Source organism: Clarias gariepinus, chromosome 17 (assembly GCF_024256425.1).
Source record: "Clarias gariepinus isolate MV-2021 ecotype Netherlands chromosome 17, CGAR_prim_01v2, whole genome shotgun sequence".
Classification (NCBI taxonomy): domain Eukaryota; kingdom Metazoa; phylum Chordata; class Actinopteri; order Siluriformes; family Clariidae; genus Clarias; species Clarias gariepinus.
Window position 1 is genome coordinate 6,959,469 of NC_071116.1, and position 23,321 is coordinate 6,982,789.

Here is a 23,321-nt window from a genome sequence, read left to right on the forward strand (position 1 = left end):
TGAGCTCAGATGTAAACATTTTCCACTGAACCATCCTTGTGTCTAAGGATAGAGATGAGTGCATACCCTAACCTGGGCTGCAGTTATCGACCTAATGATCTGACATTACTATCTGGTTTGTTAAATGTGCTGATGTAAAGATCTGTTCTCTTTAGGATTATGCCACAGGTCTAATTGTCTTTATTTGTGGTTCAAATTTAATTCCTGACCACATGCACATTTATTTAAATAAGTCTGAGATGTTCTGTCTTTACTTCATGTTCATGTGGGATTCCTGCATTACTCACAATGCAGTTCAACTACCTGTTGCATTGCTTTATACTGCATGTACCTTATTATTATTATTATTATTATTATTATTATTATTATTATTATTGTTGTTGTTATTATTATTGTTATTATTATTATTATTATTGTTGTTGTTGTTGTTGTTGTTGTTATTATTATTATTATTATTATTATTATTATTATTATTATTATATCTGATCTTATTTCATCACCTCATAAATCTCTATCTGAGCCAAACTTTTTGCACTGTGCATTGTGTGCAGGCTGTCTAAAACCAATCCGAACCACATATCAAACAGGCCACTTTCCTGGTTCAGAGTTACAGTCCTGATGAAATGACACACACTTGTTACCATATGGTGCTATCTAGTGGTCAGAGAGATTATTTTGTGTTCCTTATCTTTCATTAGCGTCCGTTTTCTGACCATGACACTTGCATTAAGATAGAGTTTTTTGTTCCATCTCAAAAGGGATACAGTTCCTGATTTATACAATTCGTCTTTACAAAGTTCACCTCAAAGTAGATGCACATAATCAAATGGCTTATTTGTGGTACTAATTGGATTTGAATCTATTTTGGGTCATATGTCTATTAAGTAACATTGTAATCAATTTGTACCAGATTCTGTAGAGGTTTCCGTATGAACTATGAGTGTGTGCTCATGACATACACATATACTGTACGTATATGTGTATGTCATGAGCACACACTCATAGTTCATACGGAAACCTCTACAGAATCTGGTACAAATTGTGAACATTGTACATGTTCATTCAAACATTCACATGAATGAAAAATGTTGTTTTATTATAATGATCATGTGTTCTTGCCATTGATTTAAGCCTTCAGCCTTGAGTTTCAGTTTGGTTTTCAAGTGGGAGACCATAGAAACAATACACAGTGAATGGGCAGCCCATTTGAGCGTAATCTCAGTTATTCCCAGTAGGAGGCAAAATAGAGCATTATAAACTTCAATTGTGCTGATAATGTAAAGTATTTCTTAATTTAATACAGACTACATCTTGCAATGCAGTGCTCCTGTGCACAAAGAGAGCTCTATGAATCCGTGATTTGTCATTGCTTGATTGGAAAAACTTAAGTGTTCTTTTAATCTAGTGGAAAGCCTTTTAAAAAAAGGTTAAGGTTATTAAAATATTAAAGGATTCATTCTGGAATGGGATGTTAAACAAGCACATATGAGTAACCAGTTTGACAGCAAAATGAGGTATTTCCGTTGTGTCTGTTTTTTTGAAAAAAAATAAAAAAAAATAAATAAAAAAACAAGCCAGAAGTATTACATGCTGTTAGAAAATATGTTTAATATGTTTGTTGTTTATTTGAGTTACAAGGTTGTTTTGAAATTTTATGTCAAAATCATTTTGATTATATGAGTGTGTTTTTTTGCAAAACGCTATAAAACTGGATAAATCATCCGGCAGTACGATATGCATCTAAGTCTGAATGATATGCATCTATGCATATCACACACACACATATGGTATGATGATACCAGTTGTGTTTTAGTAGTGAGTCATGGCACCAGCTGGGAACAAGAAAAAAAGGTGTGAAGTTTTGTCACACACAAATTTTTACAGTATTATCAGAGTCTTTCCTCTACCAGATTCAGTTTCACTTCTGTTTTGAAGACAGTGACTTAATGTATACAGTGATGCGCCATATGTGGTCCGATCAACCATCAACTAAATGCATATACACTACCGTTCAAAAGTTTGGGATCACTTGCAAATTTCTTTGTTTTTGTTTAGTGATTTATTTTCCACATTCTACAACAATACTGGGCATTTAAAAACTATAAAATGACACATATGGGATTAGGTAATTACGTAACAAAAACAACAATTAGTTGTTATTTAAAGACACAGAGGTCAGCATTTCTGTAATAGTTCTCGCAAGAAAAGTATTGTCAAGTGCATTTGCAAAATCCGTCAAGCACCATAATAAAACTGGCTCCCATAAGACTATCCCAGGAGGGCGAGACCAAAACCTACCTCTGCCACAGACGAGAAGTTCATTTAGAGTTATCAGCCTAGAAAAATGATCAATTAACAGCACCTTAGATTAGAGGTGTTATGAAGTCTTTACAGAGTATAAGTAGCAGATACATCTCAATATCAACTGTTCAAAGGAGATCAATGCATTTTTTGGACGCCTTCAGCATTCCTTTACAATAGGAATAACTAAATAAATAAATAATTAGAAAGAAATAAAAATCAGGAACGATCATGGAGTTAGGAAGTGACCCCAAACTTTTGAACAGTAGTGTATGTGTGTCTAAATAAGATTCAGAAATCCTGATTGGAGAACGGGGCATATATAGCAGACATAACCAGGCATACCAAGACCAAGCATTTGAATGGTTCCTGAGTGTTGTAGCACTAATCACGCTGCTTAGTTTTTTTTCACAATCATTACATTTGGAAATATTAAAGTTCATCATGGCTTCCAGATGCATCAAACCCAGTGTTAGTGACAACCGAAAGCTTTGAAAGAAGAATAGTTTTTAAATATTTCATTTAATTTCATGTTTCATGTATGTATGTGAAACATGTACTGTATGCCTGTGAAAAAGTAAGTTTAAAAGCTGTGTTTATCTCGTTTTGCTGTCAAACTGCTCATATGTGTATAATAGGCAGATGCTATTGGTGTATAGCCCAGATAAATCAGTTTCCAAAGTGAGTGAAAAACAAGTGATCACAAATGAGAAAGCTGTTTTGGTAATAAATTGCTCATGTGTTTTGTAGGCTTTCAATCCATTTTGTTCATTCAGAGTGAACTGCGAAAATAAAACTGAAAAAAAAAAAGAGTTGATGATGTCTTATTGTTATTTATCATTAAACTGGTCTGATTCACTCTACACATAGATGACTAATCCCCTGAAATAAATCTGACTTTCCGATAATATTGTATTGTCCCCGGAGTTATTTTCACAGGTAAACGAATACAACCTAATCTTTCCAGACCTGGGAACGCTTAGTCTGTAAAAAAAAAAGAAAAAAAAAAAAAGAATAAAATCAGAGACCGAACTCAGACATATTCCAGTAATAAATACATTCAGATGTTATCTGAATAAGGCTTACGGCAGCATTTTCCCCAATACAAAGCCCAAACATCTGCATTTAGTCAGGCGCTATACACTACCGAGTCAGCCGAATATCATGTTAAAGTGAAATCGACAAATTAAACTGTCATTGACGATGTGTAGAAAAGAGCCAGTGTGGATATTATCAGCCATTTAAACGCCAGTTCGTATAACGGTGTTTACAGCAGGGTGTGTGGACAGAGTGGATGCACATATTAATAAAATCTGGCAAGTCCTAATTTTTTATTTGCTGTAGTTAATGGACACATTCGTCATCCATAAATAAAAGCCGAACACGTTTTTAAACCGAAGCTAGAAATCGTTCCATTTTCATCATTCCATTATTTATTCGATAGAGGCGTTTCTAGAGCAATTTATCACAATTGTTTTTACTGACGTAAATGTCATCTAGTCCTCTTCGCTCTCCTCTGTCTCCTCCCTTTCTTTCACACTTACAAGTACTCATTCTTTCTGTTTTTTTTCACTCTTATTTTCTTTCTTTCTTCTACCTTCCTCCCACTTTCTGTCTCCCACCCAATCTGTCCATCAACTCCTTCTCTCTTGCCTTTCCACTAGCACGTCTCTCCCTCTCTTTCTCTGCTGCATCGTCTCTCTCATGTACTTATTTTCTCACTCCTGCTATCTTTTTCTCATCCCTTTTTGCTGTCATCAATCTCTCCTTTCCTCTTCCCATCTTTATCTCTTCTCTTATATTTTTAAAAGGCCTGTCTCTCTCATTTCTTTGCTGTTTCATATCTTCCTTACTTCCTCACATTCACCCTCATTCATTCTTCTTACACTCGCATTTCTTCCCCTCTACTCCTTTCTCCCTTTTCTTACTCTCTGTAGATATCCATCCTCTCTCTATTTCACCATTCTATTTTGTCCTTCTCCTTCTCTTGCTGTTTTACATTCCTCTTGTTCTCTCTCTCTCTCTCTCAGCCTCTTTCAGTCTCACTCACTTTCATTCTCCAATCTACTGATCTTTTTTCTTTTCATTCCTCCCCAATCTTTCATTCCATCTTTTGTCTTATTTTTGACTTGCATGTCTTCCTCTTTCCCCTCATTGTCTCACTTTCCTGTTCATTTTCCATCAGTCAGTGTCTCACACTCATTTTCTCTCTCCTTCTTCGACCCCTTTCTCTTATATTTGTTTCTTTTTTTCTCATCCTCTCTTTATTTGCCTAAATATTTTATACTTCATTTTTACTTGCTTGCTTCCTTGCCTATTCATCTCTCTCTCTCTCTCTCTCTCTCTCTCTCTCTCTCTCGCTGCCTTTTGTTTCCTCTACTATTCCTCTTCTTTTGTCGCAGTGAGACGAGTCACTGTGCATCTGCACTTTTGGCTCTGCAGCTTTGTCTCCTGCTCCTGTAACTCCCGATAGAGAGACACCAAGGGCATCCGAGCGCCTCCTTACTGGCACGTGTTCTCTCATTTACATCGAATATGCAACATAACTCCTTAATCTCCGTCCCCATGCCGTGGAGACGCTTTCCATCCATCCCCTAGATGGCAGTGTTACATTTCTCTCCACCCTCTCCAACTGATCACTTCTAAAATCCTGAACTTCACTTTGTCGTTCCTTCAAAGAGCACAGCAGCAGGCTTGTGTGAGTCACGCCCTGCGCTTCCTTCATGTTTCCTCATAAACGCTGATCACTGCCATTTTCAGACAACAGCAGGGCCGCATTAACAACGGGTCGGCTCCCTCCGTCTCTACGCTCCTTCAGGGAAGGACTTTAGTATTTATGGGTGTTTTTTTTATTATTTTTTTTTGTCAAATAGGAAAGACACCAAATATGCTGACAGATGCCCGTGCCCCTGCCAGCGTGACTCGAGCAGTGGCGTGCTTGGAAATGATGGCAGGAGAGCAGTGACAGCTTCATAGCTCCAACAGAAAGAGCACGTCTTCCCCCAGGATGTGTTCTCCGGAGAACATTTCCAGCTTTACAGTAGCATCCGCTTTACTGATACCTAGAGGCTTTTCAGCTGTGTGGGAAAAAAAAATAGTGTTATTTGTTTAAACAAAATCCAGCTGCACTGCAAGTTTGCTTTTATAAGATACACAGAAGTTTATTTGATGGAGTTAATATGCTATTATTGTAAACAAGTCAATGATATAATTGTCACATCAGGGACTAACAGGCTAGCAACTTGACGTGTGTTAGCGAACACTTCTTTCTCTGGATAGCTAGCTACAGTAATTAGCCACTAACTTTGTGCCTTTCAGTTACATCAACAAGTGGAGCCGAGAACGTGGATGAACTGACGGGGGTTTTGGTTCCACTGCATGCTCACCGCTTTTTTGTGATTGTTTTATATTTGCTACATTAGCAACCTTATTTAATTGTGTACATTTAGGTTGTTTCTTAGAAAAAGCGTGCAGTGTTTTGTATTAAAAATATTGCATTTTTTAACTCTCTCACTTTTTAAAAATGTTTTACTGACTCTGATTACTTTTTAAATGTAAACCTTTAACCAGAAATTTCTTATATTGTAATGTTAGGCTTTATTATTATTATTATTATTATTATTATTATTATTATTATTATTATTATTATCATTATTATATTGTTATTATACATTATTTATAAAATTATTTTTATGCAACTGGTCCTTGCCCACCTGCAGTACCTTCATGGTTCACCAGGGGCCCACGGTGCACTGTGTTGGAAACACTGGTCTAATACGTAAATATTTATACCTAATGAAAGCGCTTTTTTCTGGCCTATTTTTAAAATCACTGGGTCCCCTTGTGGTTGCCTAACCGAAGCAACTACTTCAGCCACTATAGTTCTTACTAGTGATGGGAATCATTTTACTGACTCGGTTCTTTGAATCTCGTTCATCAAAAAATTTACGAATATTTTTTGAGTCATTTAGTTCATTTCGTTCTTTTGATCAGAAATAAAATAAAATGTTGCATTTTCAATAAATAGACCCGCTATATGTCTACATACACAAATTTTGGCTATGGTTCCAGTAATGAAAATATTACAATGCAGCTAAGGACATATTATAATCAACAGAATGAGCAGCTCACCTCTCATATCTTCTAGTCTGAGTCGTTTATTCTTTTGAATCTATTGCACTGCATAGCGTATATGGGAGTCACGTGACAAAAGAACAAACGACTCGGAGTAGAAGAGTCACTGAGGAAGAATTCTGTTTCCTGTACATAACCTACAGGGTTTTTGCGAAGATTTGCGCATGGGCGCCCAGTAGAAAAAGAACGAATTACTCTCTGAGACTACTCGTTCTTCTGAGTCACGTTAAAGATTTGTCCAAAAAAAAAAAACGAATCGTTTATGAACGACCCATCACTAGTTTTTACTGTTCACAATGATGCATGTGCTCACTGACTTACTCATTGTCTATACTGCGTGTATAGGGTTGCGGGGAGCCTATCCCAGGAGACACGAAGCGGTGTGCAACCTGGTCGGGGGGCCAATCCATTGCAGGGCACACACACAAATACGCACACTCACATGCTCATTCACACACTATGGCCAAACTTGGAAATGCCAATTAGCCTAATCTGTCTTTGGACTGTTGGAGGAAACCGGAGTAACCTGGAGGTTCAAGGCGACAGCGCCAACAGCTAAGCCACTGCACCTCTGGTGTTTGCTGTTATAATGAAATAATCTATAACTATGGTTCTGTTTTTCAATATCAGCACAACTGTTTAATCATCTTGATTTAATAGTTTTAATGCAAATTGTATTCATAAATAATACGTCTTACATTTTTTTGTTTCAATTTAATGCAGGATATAAGGATCATCACTCATCTTATACCAGCTATAAAAAATTGTTTCTTTTTAGTGTCAGCCTCTGCTTGGAAATCTTTCCCATAGTTGAAATCTTACGTATTGGACTGATGGTGGCAGTGAAGACTCCTTCCTTAAATGCTTTCTTGCAGAAGCCTTCATCATATCAACAATTTAGCATTTTTTTAAAAATAGTCCCATAAGTGTTTCTGTTAATGCTCTAGCTGAAATAAACCTTAAAAAAACTTTTTTCGTGTGTGTAATACCTCTACTTATCTACTGTTTCACTCCTTAAGTGTTTATGTAAATGAGCTATTGTTAAACTCCGCCCCCAGAAGAGAACATAAGAGCTACGCACAACCGGGTGGAGCTGAGAAACAAGCCAAGGGGGGGTATCAACTTAAATGAGGTCACATTAGGAGAATTATCTAATTGGCATGTTTAAGCTCTGGCACGAATAGAAAAAGCGCAAAATGCATAAAATGTTTTTTTTTTCCTTTGATGTTTTTTGTTTCTGACCTATTTTAAAGTCAACAAATGACTTCAAACCATTGTATTAATATAATTATTCATATACAAATGTAAATAAAAAGTATGCATCAAAATTGAGGTTAACCTGCTTGGGTAATTATTTTTTCAGTCAAACATTTAGGGAAGAAAAAACAACTACAGAATCGAGATATTGAGCTCTGGGACAAACTTTTTGTTTTCTTGACCGCTGTTGTAGGTATTACCAAATGTCCTTTGAAATGATGTGTAAAATCACCACAAAGTGAGAATAAAGTTCAGGATGGAGTATATCGATATGTAACAAAATTAGATTACAATGCTGCTGCAGTTTTCCACAGACACTTCAGTGCAGAAATAAAATCTGAGATATAATACTACTGTAATAATAAAAGTTCCGCAGTTATTATACCATTAAACTTTCATACCATTTTGCTCTTAGTGGTAAGCTGTTGTTATAGAAGAAAAACTTATTTGTATTCTGTGCTCTCTGGTGCTTACGGTGCTGATAAATCAGTCTTAGCTGAAATGACGGCGTCATACGCATCTGAAGGATTGATCAAATTTGTGCGCGCTGAGGCAGAGAAGAGAGCTGGATGAAGTGCAATGACCCATGCCTCAGACAAGCAGTTAATGATGGCCAAGCTCCATCGATTCCCAGGAACAAGAGGGACAGAGAGAGAGAGAGAGAGAGAGAGAGAGAATCCATAGACGTTTAGCATATGTTAATCTCTCTTTCACTCCCTGAGCACACACACTTCTCGTGCACAGTGTGGAGGCTTATTATCGACAGTTTGCTCATGCATCAGGGGCATTTCAGATTCATGAAGAGAGACTTGGAGACTGGAGAGTGAAGATTTGTCAGGTTTGTACAGGATTTCCAGCCCAGTGTGCTGACAGCAATGTGATGTTTATGTCGACTTCCAACTGTGCAGACTCTATCCCACGTCTGGAGTAGTCCAGATTATAGAGCTTCCTGTGTGTGTGTGTGTGTGTGTGTGTGTGTCATTGAATATATGCAGTGTTTAAACTTTTACAAATCCACACATTTAAGAGATAAATAAGCATGAGAAAAGCATTAAATTAAAAATAAAATCTATATTCATTTTAGAAGAAGACGAGAAAATGGAATATTTTATAGAATCCCGATTGTGTCTGGAGAAGTTCAAATAATAAAACTTTCAGGGTGTTAAGTATATACTTGTGTGGAACTTTTCCAAAAAAAACTGTTGATTGTTCTTCATAACGAAAGATTATATTTTAGTTATTATTTTTAGAAATAAAATGGCTCTTTTATAAATACTAGAAAACAAAATACTTACAGACCGCTTTAATATTCAGCTCAACTTTTTTTTAGAGCACATTTTGGTAGCGCTATAAATAATATAAATACAATATAAATAATTGTTGGACTTAACCTGATTGAGCCATCTCTACCGCGCAGTTGAGGAATGACATGCTGTTACATCCACAAAATAATGCTAGGTCTTTAAATAGTGTCTTTTTTATTATTTATTGCATACCACAAGATATAAAGTGGATATTATAGACAAAAACATTTGTGCTGTTGCATTGGTAATGTATCTTTTGATATAGTGCATCTCGAAAAATTCAACTGTCATAGAATTTATGTTCCTAATCAAATTGAAAAATGAAACTCATGCATTCTAGATTACTTATTCGTAAAAAGTAAAACATTTCAAGCCTTTATTGTTTTTATTTCAATGATTATGGCTTATAGCTCATGAAAATTGAAGGTCCAGTATTTCAAAATATTTCTTTACAAAATCCTAATATCAATCAAAAAAGGATTTACAATACAGAAATGTCCAACATTGACATCGAGTGCTGTAGAATCTCCTGGTAGATGTTAGATTTTATACTCGATAAAACACAGTGGACCAGAACCATCACTAATTGTGGACTCTGTTCCTCTCCACTCTTCCTCCAGACTCCGGGACCTTGATTTCCAAATGAAATGCAAATTCACTTTATTCTGAAAAGAGAACCTTGGACCACTGAGCAACAGTCTGGTTCTTTTTCTCCTTAATCCAAGTAAGATGCTTCTGACATTGTCCCCGGTTCAAGAGTGGCTTGCTGCTAGGAATACAAAAGTTGTAGCCCATTTCCTGAAGACGTCTGTACTTAGTGGCTCTTGAAGCACTGACCTCAGCCTCACTCCACTCTGTATGAAGCTCTTTCAACTTCAATAAATTGCTTTGCTTGACAATCTTCTTAAGGCTGCGCTCATCCCTGCTGCTTGTGCACTTTTTCTTATTACATTTTTCCCTTCCAGTCAAATTCCAGCCAGGCATTTTACCGATGACCTTCTGTGGCTTATTCTCCTTGTGAAGTGTGTCAGCGATCATCTTCTGAACAACTGTCAAGTCAACAGTCTTCCTCATGTGTGTACTGAACTAGACCAAGAGATAGATGGTATTTATACTTTATGAATTTAATTTTTTGTTATTCTGACTCTTGAATTTAATATCACAATATTTTAAGATACTAGATTTTTAGTTTAATAAGCTATAAGCTGTAATTATCAAAATGAAAACAAAAAAGGTTTGAAATATTTCACTTGATTCTCAATATGCATGAGTGAGCCTTGGATTCCCATGATCCTGTCACCAGTTGACTGGTTTATAAGAGTTGATCAGTGTTATTCAGCATCATAACGTTATAACAATATTAATTCTTTTACCATAAAGTGACATCTCAACCATTTGGAAGGAGCCTATTTCATACTAAATGCATCACACTAATGGCACTTTTCATACAAGTTACATTTTTTTAAATAAAATGTATATACATTTTCTAGGTGTGTGTCCTGTATCTATGTCTAAAGAAGCCAAAATGAAAATGTGTGTTTGATTGATTTTTTATTGCCTTGCTATGCCATGCTTTATTATTTTTTTTGAGCACACATTTTGTTTCATCTGACTTTATTTTTTCCTGCTTTATACTGTGTGGCTTTATTTTAATGTGCTAGAAAGCACTTGGTAACCAAGGTTTTGAAGTAGCTATACAAATAAAAAATATGAATTATTTCTTCTTGTCCTGAGTGAAAAGTGCTACTTTAACCGGCTTTGCACTTTGCAATTCATTACACACAGTCTTGCAAAGTAAACACTATGAAAGCAAAAATCACATTATTATAAATTCATGCCAAATTACAGTAATGTTTTAATGCATTGTAAAATGTAGTGTTTTCCTGAGAAGTGTGAGAAACTGGCTCTGCTTGGAAAGTTGTGGGACTGATTTTTGACTTTTTCTTGCCTCATTTTCATTTGTTAGTGTATGTTAAACACAAATGCTAAACTATCTATCTATCTATCTATCTATCTATCTATCTATCTATCTATCTATCTATCTATCTATCTATCTATCTATCTATCTATCTATCTATCTATCTATCTATCTATCTATCTATCTATCTATCTATCTATCTATCTAATGATCTTTTGCATTCATTTATCGTCTATACCACTTTATTCTGTGTACAGGGCCTGGAGCCTATTTCAGAAGAATGGGCATTTAATTCAAATAAATTTTATTTGTATAGCGGATTTTACAATTTTATTAATTGTTGTTGTCGCAAAGCAGCTCTACAACAGTCATTAGAATTATGTAAGTTTGTATAAAAGCCAAGGTTGATGGCGACAGTGGCAAGGAAAAACTCCCTGAGATGGCAATAGGAAGAAACCTTAAGAGGAACCAGACTCAACAGGGAACCCATCCTCATCTGGGTGACAACGGATAGCATGGATTGATCTGCAGTCATACTGTGTGTTAGGAGGCTGGAAATTCAACATAACAGGAGATGTGTTTAAGTTAATATAAAGTCCTGTATGTTATTGCAGGCTCAGGTAGACTGTAGGAAAATCCAGTCCTGAACTATCGAGTGACTGCTCGTCACAAGTCCTCAGAGAACAGCTGTCAGCATCAGTCAAGGACAGGAACGTCTTCGTGAAAAAGTGGAACCGTCCCCAGTCACCACACGCATCCCAAACAGAGCACACAGGGCATCCATGCAACGAGATCTCCGACCAGAAGCAGGACACCAGGACGAGTCAGACAGGTCCGGAGGGCAGAGGGGGTCTGGATCACTGGCAGCTCAGGAGCGACATGTGTAGTTCGACAGAGAGACAGGGAGAGGGAAGGAAAGAGAGAAGAGGAGAGAGCAGAAGAGAAGGAGAGATAACAGTTAGGTATGGTCACAGTCACACAATGTATAAGGTGAATGTATATTTAGTGCAGAGTGCAAGCAAGGACTCCGGCAAGACTAATTAGTAACTACTAACAGCATAACTAAAAAGGAGAGCCAGAAGGAAACACAGACATGAGGGCTCCCTGAGATGTAAAGTGACCAATCACCTCGCCGTCAAAGGCATAAGGCGGGGCACACCCTAGCCTGGGTGCCAATCTAGTGGAGTGCACTCCCTTTCTGGAGTGAGCCCACCAAGGAAGCCCACCAAGCATGAGGAGAACATGCAAAGGTTATGGGAATTGAACCCAAGACTTTGGGGTGCGAGGCCACAGTGCTAAGCACTATCCTGCTTCAGTGATCTTTAAATAGAAAAAAAAAAACCTGTTCCGCAGGGACTTCTTTAAAAATCTAAATAGGTTATTAATAAAAAAAAAAGGTTTAATAAAAACTATAAAACCTTTTTACTATATTAGGATATTACAGTAAGTTCTGAACTGCTTCTATGTCTAAACTGAAATACAAACTCACATGTCTTGAGTGATGTTCAATGAAAACTGGTGTATTTTCCACATTGCGAAGCCTGACTAGAGGGGTTGAAATGAGTGTGAATAATTGGCCCGGCTGCAACACCATGAAAAGGAGCAGTGGCACTGTAACAAGCCCTGGTCCAGGGCGCTTGATTAAGAAATCCCTCGAGAACACAAGAAAGAAAAGAACTTCGTCGATGCCTGCCTGATTCATGGACTAACACTGCAGTTTAATGAAGTGACTGTAGTCTCTAGTGCTAAGGATATAACACCAGCCTAGAGGGGATCAAGGTGCATTTGGCCTGCATGTAATCCCATGGAAGAAGGGAGAGCATGATGATAGGGTAGGGGAGGACAAGGAGGAGTGATGAATCGCAGGATCAGTCCTCTCCTGCTGGAGTAATCACTCCTCGAGTCTGACCTAAACCCTCCTCCTCCCATCCATTCGCCCTGGCATCAATCCCACAAGCCCACACGGAGCTGTCTCCCACCGAGCCGTCTCAATAACTCAGTTTTTCTCTCTCTATCGCTCTGTTGGTCTCTCTCTCCCTCTCTGTCTCTCTCTTTCTCTCTCTCTCGTTTCAGTGTTTTTTTTATTTGTTATACCCCTGAGGGTTTTTCAGATCTTCAATAAGCTGCATGTGCCCTCTATTTGGCTTATATCAGAATTATTTGTGAAGAAAAAAAACAGACTTTTGTGCATATTAGATATTTAGTTGTTCCTTAACTATATTCAGCCATTGTAACATCACAGCATGTGATGTTTTATTTATTTAGTTTTTTAAACAAATTTTTGAAGTTATAATTGATAAGAGCTCATGTGAGAACACGTTTCTTTGCCCCGCTGCATGTTTAGTGAAGCTTTAAAGCTTTAGAGGATGATAATGTACCTTAATTGTTTGTTGTAAAGGTACACTTTATACAACAGTTAGTTCCGTCTGAGTAAACTGGTTGTATGAGAGGCGTTCCACAAGTGGTATATGGAGTATAAGAGCACTGGGACTTTTAACTATATGTATCACTCTGCTTCACAGGTGTTCTAACAATTGTTAATTACACTAATTGCCATTTGCCAGAACTGGTAAAAGTAGGTCGGTACGGTACGCATCACGGGAAACAGCAGCTGCCTCTAAAACCCACATTGAAAACCAGTGGCACCATGGAAGCACTTTCAGCACCAAAACTTATGTCATCTTAAACAATGCTTAGTCTCCTTAGTAATTGCTTCTGAACCATTTATGTTGTTTTGTTTATGGCTAGCAAAGCTAACACAGGGGCAGTGCTAGCTCACTGAGTAACTGATCAGAAGGTCAGCTCCACCAGGTTGCCATTGTTGCGCCCTTCAGCAAGGCCCTTAACCCTGTCTGCTCCAGGTGCGCTATATCATGGCTCACCCTGAACTCTGACTCCAGTCACGCTGGGATACTTGAAGAAAAAATTTCACTGTGCCATAATGTATACAGTATGTGACAAATAAAGGATTGACTTAGTTTAGCGTAACTTAACTAGCTCCTAACACAAGGCCCAAATCCTTCTCTTACCCCTGATTGAGGGTACCACTGGATGTGGGGAAGTAGTTTTCGTACACCCTATATAGCGCACTAGCTTTCCATTTAAAGCTATTCGAAATTCAACCCGCAAACCTAAAAGTTATCCGCTATTGTAAAGTAGAATAAGTGGAAATATAAAATAATTCTTGTAAATATACAAGATACACCCAATACACCACCTCCATGCTTTATTCTCATTACCTTTTAGTTACATAGTACCAATAAGAATTTTAAACTACTTTCACCCCTGTTAATTTACATTAACTGTCAGTCGCCAGCTCTGCCAGTCGTGGTTAGTTACTGCAGTTCCGCCAGTAACAGAAGGAAATGTGTTGGTGGAACAAAATGTTATCTGTTGATAATAGTATACAGAATAGCGCGCCCTCTTGTGTTATATTGCTTAAATGTCCAGGTTTCAAGGTGAACATCCAAGAGATAAATGAAACCCCCACCCCACCCCCAGCTTACACTTTTTCAGAGTACCTTGCATCGTACAATTGATAAACTGTATATATAGTTTAATATTTATACTGTCTAGCATACCTTTAAAAATAAATGAAGGCAAATAGAAGGACCACCAAAGTTACCTTGTGTAGCAAGAACACTCCAGCGAGATGTACTGCACTCAGAATAACAATTCATAATAATCATTCTGATTATATGATGCGAAACTGAACATCTTGTTAAACCTAGCTGGAAGATAATAGTTTAAATGCTATGGGAAATTATATCTGTTGTTCAAGGGCAAGCAGTTTAATGTCATAATGTCGTGCATGCAGGCAGGATTAACAAGCTAACACAGGATCAAACTATTCTGTACCAAAACTAATCACATAAATGGGAACATTTTTAAACAAAATGAATTAAAGGAAGGTTTTGTCTGTGCATTGGCCAGACCTCGCTCTTTCAATGATATATTTATGCTTCATTCCTTGAAGGACAAGAAACCAGTTTTAGAAAAATTTCTGTCTGTATTTTTGTCTGTATGTCTGTCCAGCCAGATTTGTTAGAGAATCATGCAAAACTGTTTGGACAGAATTTAATGAAACTTTGCCAGTCCTTAGGTATTTGCCTTATAGTTAAACCTGCTCCATAAATAATATTAAAATGTGGAGTAGACATCAGGTTATGAGTAGTCATGTGCCAGATTATAAGACACAAGTTTTGACAGCGCACTGTGTCTGCGTCAAACTGTGGGCGTGTCTCAAATCGACTGCTGGAACGAATTTAACGAATCTTTTGCAGCACTTAGATATCTGCCTTAAAGTAAAAATTGGATTGTTGAGAAAACAGGTATGTGCCGGATTTAATAATCTACTTTAAAATATGCTTTTTATAAACAAACACCTGCACTAATAGATATTAATTAGAAAAGCTAAACTGAATATTTTTACTGTTTAGTTCATATTTTCATGGCTGAAATAACAGCGCTGAAGTGGTATAAGTGGTTTTAATGCGCTGGAGATGTGCATCTGTGATTCACTCTCCGATTACCAAACAGGGAGTGTATTTGGCTAAAAGAAGTACATCTTACCATGAACAAGGCGTAAGATGCTCAACATTACAAAATGTTATTTCGCTGTATTGAAGTTAGACTGAGAGTTCTGTCGTACAGACAGACGTGTATGCTGGCTTCAACCTGAAATAATAATAATAATATCACTGATTACATTAAAGCTGATCAGATTATTTTTTAGCTTTAACCATTTCTACAAACTTTTTAACCGTCAAAACAAAGGGTACACTAAAGTTTAATATCAGCTACTATTTATGACATTAGATGGTGCCTGTGTTATGTTAAAGTGCCAGTTTTCTTTCTCAGCACAAATGCATATATTAAAACTGTTACCGCCTGTCTTGCCCCCGTGTTTGTTTGTTTATTTTCTTCTTGTTCGTCTCGAAAGTTCACGCTTGCTCTCTCGAGAGTTTATCTGAAAGTATGGTGCGTTCACTTGACCTCAGTTGGAATGACAGCCGTTTAGTCTATAATCCTCTCTCTGGTGCAGTAGTTAAGTGTATGATTTACCATTTTTGAGCTGTTATTAAGAAAAAAAATTGCGGTAGCCAGTCGTTTAGTGTATATCCTCAGAATCTTGTAGGATTGTGAAAGTCCCCAGCCTTAGTCGCAACCTTTTTTTGTAACTTGCTAGACAACAAACAAAAGTTCTTTTGTCGCTTGCCTTTGTCATTTTCTATGCATACTGATCAGGGTTTTTAGATTGCCACCCTAATTCCCCACGGTACCCAAAGGTAATTAGGTCTTACTTGGCTATTAAAAAAGTAAAAGCTTAACTCTGAAGGACTACATTAAACGCTTCTTTCCATATTAAATGATACACATTAAAGCTCCAAAATTAACTTTCTTTATAGTGCCACACTTCAGCAACAAGAAAAGATAGCGTTTGTTACCTTCGCTTCCACAACATATTAAATCATTTTTTGAGACTATTTAACCCTTGGTTGCTTTTGAGTAACACAGACTTGGTTACTGAAGTTACAACTTCCTAAACCCCCTAAGAGACAGTCTTGTCGTTTATCAGCTTCAGTGTTGAGGTCTGGTTTGGGCTTCAGATAATTCATTCATTGGACCTCTGGGATAATTCGCTGCTTGAGACAGGAAGATGAGTATGTTTGGACCACACACTTCATCGCCTACTCTATTAATCATGTTGTCATTTGCCCAATGCGAGCTGTCTTTTGGGTAATGATGAGACTTATTGCCCTGAAATTGTCACTGGCTTTGGGCTGAAACATTGTGGCTCCCATTCCAGAGGCAATCAGGTTCCCGTTGGCTCTGTTAACCCAGCTCTTGGCAATGCGTTCAGGGTCAGGACTCTCGGCCTGTTAAGATAAGACTGGAACATAATTGGTATTTGGTGTTCTTTATAGGACTGTTACCAGCCACAGCCTGTACACAGCTGCTGCTCTGGACTTTGGCAGCGGTGTGGAAACCAGATGGCCTGCGAAGTATCTGCGGGGTCTGAGCTATTGACACACTGCCCAACAGATAAGCAGAGAAGCCTCTGATGTAGGAATGAACAGACACGAAGGAAGGATGGTTTATGGCAACAAAATAGATCAGGAAGGTGAACATGAGAGTGAAAAAAAAATAAGGTGAGGTGAAGAAAAAGAGAATATGAAAGTGGAAGATGAAACAGAAAAACTAATCAATTAAAGTGTTGCATGTAATAAAGTCGGTTATAAAAGGCAAGAGCAAATCTGCTTTTATGTATGCTGGTATGGATTTGACTCTATGCAAGAGCTTTATTAGAGTGGCTGTACTGCTTTTATTGGCTACTAACATTTCCACAATTCCTACAGGCTCCAGAAGCTGATATCATGAAGAATGTCACTTGACAAAAAAAAACCTTTCAATATTTACTTGTATTTATTAAAAAAATAAAAATAAAGAAATGTTACTGCAAACGTTTCAGTAAAATTATTTTTCAGAGTTAGTTTTTTAGTGACAATATCAATATTTGGAAAAATTTCTAATTTGTGATTGTGGAAATTCTACAAACCAAGCTTTTTTTTTTTTTGCTTCTCAATAAAGAAATTGTTTAATTTTTTAGATAAAATTTTACAATGAAGTTGTCTTTATAAAAATAAATGATCGTCCTTCTTTCAGAAAAGAGACTTTGTTTTGTTTTATTAATCATGTAAATGTGTGCATAATCAATCAGACAGAGTCTCATTTGGATACCTGGTTGAACATTTTGTAAAAACAACAGTAATGCAAAAAAGTACTTGTAAGAATGCCAGTAATTAACTGGCAAATATTGGCAGCGAAACCTTATAACATAACCGTTTTATTTATCTCAATTATTTGAATTAATACACTTATTTCCATTATTGAATTGATTGCATCAGTTAACGAATCCGTCCAACACCAGCAGGCTTTCAGTGCTACGTCTAGTCGATGAATCTCCAATTCCTTCCCCCGCATGCTTGTTAAGGGTAAATATGTCTCTCTCTGGTGTGATATATGGTATTTCTCTTTGTGTGAGTGTAAGTCAGACAACACTTTCCTGCTAACCTTCCATTCCAACCCTGTTAGAGCAGGTCACTGGGGTTTGTTTACCACATCCAGTATTGTTTACTGCCACAGAGAAGAGGCATTTGCCACTGCTGAAATGCATTCTGGTGCTGCAGTCCAGAGAACGGAGGAGACGGAGCAACAGGACAAAAAAGAAAGATGTGAGATTAACATTGTTGTCCTGTACTGTAGGTCTGGTGTTCTATACACTATAGTGTATAAAATGCTGCATAAAAGATCAGGATTTATAATACTTTGAAATTTTATTTACTCATGGAAATTTAGAAAGTAAGAATTTAAATAAGGAATTATAATAAGAAAACCTTAAGTGAACAAATGTCAGATTTTTTTTATTTAATTAGTTAGCAATTTTGTCCAACATCAATTAACCCCAAACTGATTGTCGGCATGCTAAATCAACCCAATTAAAGAGACCATTAGAGTCGGCTGACCGAACACAGCCTGGCTTGATTACAGCCAGCTCTGCTCAATGGACACCTCACGGATTTTCACACTTACCAGTTTCACCAGCAGCCGAAATTCCACACATTACACCTCAATAAAAAAAAAATCCCAGAGTGGCCTATAATATGATAACTATCAGGCTGGAAAGGGCAACAGCACCATTTCTAAGTCCCACGATTACACTAAACCACAGTCTCCCGAAGGAAAACAATTGAAGTGGGCAGTGAATCTTCTCGAGACTTTTGCCAGAGGTCACTTCAGCAAAATTTCTTCACAAGACTTCTTTTGCTTCCATTAAGTTTAGTGCTTGTGACTGTTCCTTCAGAAATGGACGAAAAAATGCGCACCATGGGAGAGCAAGAAGACAGAATGTGGTGTTATCCGTAAGGAACTCATCAAGAATGATTTGTCTTGATTTGTCCCTTACAGTTTTGGTTTAGTGTCTATTGGGAAAATGCTTTGTAGACGTTGTGGATTTATTTATGTTGGAAAACATGTCTAAACTAAAGCAAAAAAAAAAAAAAACGTAATTGCATTTATTTATTCATCCAAGAACGACATACTTTTAAAAATATTTTTCTGGATACATTATATTGTATGCCTTGAAACATCCGCAAAGCAAACAAGTTCATGGTATTGCTTTCACCAGCTTTAAAGTCATTTAATCACATTCATTTGTTTTCTCTTTCTTGATTTTAACAAAAAAAAAATCCATATTAGTGGCTTTCCTCTGGGTACGCTGGTTTCCTCCCACAGTTCAAAGACATGGAGATTAGGCCAACTGGTATCCTTAAATGGCCCGTAGGGTGTGTGTGCTCTATGATGGATCAGGCTGTACCCATCCTCGTGCCCAAAGTCTCCTTAATCCAGTACACTGGATAAGCTGTATAGAAGATAAATGAAAAAAAACATAATGAAATAAAGAATTAATTCTTGGACATTTTCCTATGGCAAAAAAAGCAGCAAGAACAAAACACTTACACTGGAGTCTCCTTCCATAGTTCTTCGAAGATCTCCTGTCAAAAAAAAACCTCGCCATAGCAATGATTATTCGGTTTTATTTGTCTATTTATTTATTGATTATGTGGTGCATCACAGTTCCCTTTGAACTCCCTCTGAACGAGGTGTTACTATAGAAACTATAACATATTTAAACATTTCCATTAATATTTCATTCACAGACCCATACTTTGTCATATGACCTCTGAATCTGGTTGCTGACTTTAAAGATCCACATGTTTTTTTTTTTTTTTCTGATTTCAGCCCTATGTTCAATCAAAAAGGACTCAAAGTGTGCGTTTTAAAATCAAAACCTCTCGCTCAGCCAAACACAGCCACTCTAATTACATCTCCTTCCTATTCTCAGCTATCAAACCTCATCTCTAATGTTCATATGCGGAAAGATTAATAACTACAAAGTATTGATCCTCAGTGCGCACTCAGCAAATTAAATTCTTTGGCTCCAGTCAAGCATCTATTTCTAAAATAGCTCTCGGTGCTAAACGAGAAGACGGCATGTGGAACCGGAGTACCAATAAATTCTGTTCGATGTCAGAAAATATTATAAAAGGGAATATCTGATCATATCTTTCATAAGGTGGAGCTGAAATGGAAGCTTTTTTTGATCATAAAAGGGGGCTATGATTCAAAATACTAAGGCAGGTCCACAGCAGAATGGCTGGAAAAGATGAACGTTTTTGAAGTGGTGTAACCAAAACTAATGGAGATCCTAAGATGAGCACTTACTGTAGTAGTCAAACGACTGCCTGTAATTTGTTTGAAAATTAAATACACCATGAAATAGAATTTGTTATGATACTGAATGATATTGAAAGAAGTACCAGGCTGCACTTATTTTGCCTACAAATAAAGAAAAAAAATGGCTCTATCACAAACAGACAACAACTGGATAAAATCTCTGTTTTTTCCCAGCAGTTTCATTATGCTAAGATTGAGTTGCAAATCTACAGCTGTCAGCATTAGCATTAAACCTGAATGAAACCTTCTTAAAGAGGGACATGGACAACAAAGAACACCCGCAGAGAGAGGAAATGGATCTCGCTTGGAATCTCCTGAGCTTTATTATTATTATGATTTTTTTTCCCTGCATACCATGTTTGCATTATCGTTTCCTTTTCCCCTGCCAAGGTGATCCAGATAAAAGTTGAGTTGACTGACAAAGCTGATCCGAGTGAGTCTAATTGGAGACGGACTTTACAGATGAGGTGATTGTGGCTCTCTTGGAGTGAGATGTCCACTCCTTTTGAACAAAAGAGTGGCAGATTTCCTGTGTGTAATCCCTGACATCCGAGCTTTTCATTTCAGTGTAACCTGCCGTGTCGGTTTAGCCCAGCGGAACCCACATGCCGGGTTTTCTATCAAAGGGATTTGATAGGGCCTGTGCATATGAACTGGCTATGTTGAAAGGGTCGCATAGGGAGCACTAGGATAAGAGGATCGGCTAATGGTGGGAGGAGGGCAAATGGGAGTTACTATAGATCCTTAGAGTATTAGTTTCTCAACTCACTAATGAATCCTGTTTTTTTTCTTCCTTCATTTTGTGAACTTTCATTTCTTTCCAGAGTGATCGTGAGCTTCTCAACATTTCCCAATGGTGTTGCTCATTGGCAATTAGACTTACTTTAAGTTCTTGAAACTTCAAGAACTTTAAGCAGATCCAATTGCCATTGAACAGCACCGTTGGGAAAAGCATGACTGAGAATCTCCATGGATTTTGAGAACTTTAGAAGCTCGTTTTTAATGCTCAAACTGTTCATATCTATATCAGGTGTTAAATTTAAACCCAAAGTAGGTGTTGCTTAAACCCAAATGCCCCTGGAGGAAAAATAAACCTCTCAAATTTGAGTTCTGACATTAATCAAGAACTCTTTTTAAATTCTGCTTGTGCTTATTGTATTTTAGTTTGTACCTCCCTTCAATATTTTTGAGCACTTTTGGTTGAACTTCCCCATATATAAACAAACCATTCAACTAATGAATGCATTACATAGTGACTCAGGCTACATTAATTAATTAATATGGTTAATTTTTCAACAAGCTTCCTATCTGACAGTGTGTAAGCAAAAAACAAAACAAAACTCACGTTCGTGTCCTGTGAGAGCTCAGTCCAAATACTAAACCTTCTATTCGCTCATGTTTGTATTTGTTTAGAACGTGTTATCTATTTCTTCTGAATAATGATTTGTATTCGCATCTGTCCCTAGAGCGTCCAAAGAAATGGCTTTGTTCACTAAAGACATTACAGAAGCTTAAGGAGGTTAAGGAGAGCTGAAGAAAAACTTTCTTAGCCAAAAAAAAAAAAAAAGGAAAAGAAGGATTGTTCTGGGGATTAAGGTGCCTGGAGGTTTCGAGGTGAACCAAAACTATTGAGAAAAGGCATTTCTGCTTAAGAGATTAAACAATTTGGTACATAATTACCTGTCGTGCTAAGATAACCGAAAATGTCAATCCTGTGTCTCAGTTTCAACAGAACAGTCGAGTTTACTTGCTAGTAAAAATCCAACAGAACATGTTTTACAGTTAAAAAACCTATGCATTGGGGATCAAACAAGTTGGCTTGGTTGCTGTTCCAGAGGCCAGATAAATTGTGGAAGGTTGCATCAGCAAGGGCATTCGGCATAAAACATGCGGCAAATCAAATATGCAGACCTGGCGATGCCCTGTAGCGACCATGAATGGGAGCAGCAAAAGGACATAGGACACGTTCCGCCATTGACGCATCGTGATTTCTCTAAGCTTAGTCATTTAACATTAATAAGGCTCCCTAGGTAAAGGACTGACTCATTCGCAAACCACTGTGATGTAAAATAAAAAAGTTAGAGAGAGAGAGAGAGAGCCAGAGAGAGACCATTGTGAGTGCTGATAGTGATGGGGAAGTTGCAGGACTTGAAAATGTGCTGAGCACTTTACCCCACCCTGCCCTTGTTATCAGAATAAAAGAGGCTGACTGCATTTCAATAGGAGCAGAGTGCTCACCACTGGGCTACACATTATCCAGTCTTTAGCAGGAAGACAGACTTTAGAGACTTTGTACTGAGGTTTAGCATGCAAACCCCATTCATAAGGAATAAGCAAAAAAAATAATAATAATAATTAAACCTACTGTACATTGTGGTTAATGCTTATGATAAATGAAAAATAAGATTTTTAAAAGGCTATAAAATCATTATAAGTATATAAGTATATAAGGTGAGTTTGAACCAGTTTATTTAACATTACATTTAAATGTATCTAAATGTGGCATCGTCCATTTAATGCTTTATAGACTTTTTTAATTCTTATCTTAAACATATAATATTGCACATTATTGTATGAAACAGAATAAATAATCTCACTGCCAGACATTAGATGGAAGAGTATAAAGAAAATATTGCGTAAACAATTCCTTCTTTAAGCTGTAGGTATATCGAGCAAAAAAAAAAAAAAACCTTGCTCTGGCCATCTCTTTTAGTTAATGAGTTTAAAAACTCATTAACTAAAAATTCAAATATCAAACAAGCAATCATATTGTAACATTTAGATGATTTAAATAATTTTATTCGTCCCGTACACAACATGATACACAATATGATATGCAGTGAAATGCTTATACAACTGTCTGTGACCTAAAATAGAGAGAGAGAGAGAGAGAGAGAGAGATGGACATTTCACTACAATGTTAAGCAATTGGACTCGACAGTACATTACATTAAAGACTAAAATGTAAATTTAGGTTCAATATACAAATTTACAAAAGTTATATATTACATAACAAATTACACAAGATTTACAGATGTACAAAATGTGATCGTAAACTGTGAGGTATACAATATATAAAAAAATAGAAAGGTGAAAATATGGTGTGTGGG